At 39.7% G+C, this 1,678-nt stretch overlaps 1 protein-coding gene across 1 annotated transcript in view; it reads right to left on the reverse strand.

Moving 5' to 3' along the window:
- The window catches only part of lrrc17 (leucine rich repeat containing 17), a 33,782-nt gene extending 32,543 nt beyond the window's left edge, over positions 1-1,239 (reverse strand). Inside the window, exon 1 of the mRNA XM_014016981.1 lies at positions 977-1,239. The gene's annotated coding sequence lies outside the window, so the exon portion shown is untranslated. The remainder of the gene's footprint in view (positions 1-976) is intronic.
- Positions 1,240-1,678: the final 439 nt, after the last annotated feature.

Here is a 1,678-nt window from a genome sequence, read left to right on the forward strand (position 1 = left end):
CACACACACACACACACACACACACACACACACACACACACACACACACACACACAACAAAGCTCAGAGCTTAAATGTCACTGTTGCAAGCTGAAACAGCTGAAAATGTATGCCATTTAGTGAAATTGCAAGACATGCAAGTTCCTCTTCCCCTCCTCCTCCTCTCCATGTATTTATTTRGTTTCAGGATTCCAGAGTGGAACCACATGGCGCTGCAGCTCTGCTCGGCGTCACTTTGGGATTTCTGTTCCAACTCGCGSTGCAGTCGCTGCAATGCATGTTGTGAATGCAAGCCAACTGCTTTCCTGGTCAGTGCGAAGCCTTTCACAATTCTACCTTAAATGTAACTTACAAAGTTTTTTTTTTTAACTTACATTCGCTAACAACAAAGAGTTAACTGGCTGTGTTTTCAATGAACATGACTCATTCGGAGAGTGTGCCTGTAGCCAAAATTGCTTCCTTACAGTACAAAAGTGGGGTTTCAAGTGGAAAAAATTAAACCCTTAYGCCGACAAATGTGGCTCGTAGCTCTATCTATCATGGCAGGGGGAATCGGGACCACCAGCCAATATCAAAGAAACATTTTAAGCATTTTTTATAATAATTGACTAAATGTGCATGGAGCTACTGTAAGAACTCAAGAAAGCACACTTTCAAAACTGATCTGATTCATTTAATACAGAAGATTTAAATTTCTAAAAATAAAAAAAGTAAATAATTATTTATCTTTTAGATTTTGAAGTAAAAAATATAATAAAATAAATAATAATGTTGGGCTTTATTTCTCCAAACAAGGATTTTCTTCTCAAAATGAAAATGATTCCCTTTTTTTAAGGCTTTTTAAAAACTGTCCTATAAATGGAGCCAAATCCCAGTTCCCAGACTTTTTTTTTCATGCATATTGGATAACAGCTGAATGACTAAAGGGTAGTAAGTTGCATCTGGATAATGACTTTTAGGAATCTTAAAGTCCTACCCGTGCTGGGTGAGAATCTGGCTCGGGTTGGTCCACTGGAACCTGCAGATCTCCAGTTGGTCCCGTGTCCCAGGCACCTAATCCTGTCATGAGCACCGCATCCAAGCCAAGAATATCAGCCTGGCTTCCTGAGAGCCTGGAGCGAGGGAYGGGACGAGCTGCCTGCCTCTCTCCCTCCCTTCCTTTTCACCCACTCGGCAGGGTCACACTGAAGAAGTGCGAAAGGTTGGGAGCTGGGAGTCGAAAAGTGGATTCTCATAGGAGCCTCGAGGAGGCTGTATCTGGTTTAGCGTTACGCACACCCAAAACACTTGTGCACGTGTGGGAGGACTGTGGGCTTTTTATTGGTCCCCTCTGTTGAACCTTTTTTTGTCACTTCAGTAGAAAACGAAACCAAATATTAGTTTATTTAGTTTATTTATTTCTTCATCATCAGTGACTTTTTTAAGTTAAGAGAAAATAGAGACAGAGAGAAAAACAGAGAGAGAAGTAATTAGAAGGATAGAAAGATTGAAATAGCGATTAGAAGTATATTAAATATACACCAACAAAACACAGGATCACACACCCAACATCTGTCCGCTCACCTGAAAAATAAATGGATAAATACATGGAGGGCATATATAAATATATACACCCATACATATATAAAGATATACATACATACATGCCTACATTCATAAATATTGTCAGTATATACAC

This window comes from Austrofundulus limnaeus, unplaced genomic scaffold, assembly GCF_001266775.1.
Source record: "Austrofundulus limnaeus strain Quisiro unplaced genomic scaffold, Austrofundulus_limnaeus-1.0 Scaffold158, whole genome shotgun sequence".
In the NCBI taxonomy this organism is placed as follows: domain Eukaryota; kingdom Metazoa; phylum Chordata; class Actinopteri; order Cyprinodontiformes; family Rivulidae; genus Austrofundulus; species Austrofundulus limnaeus.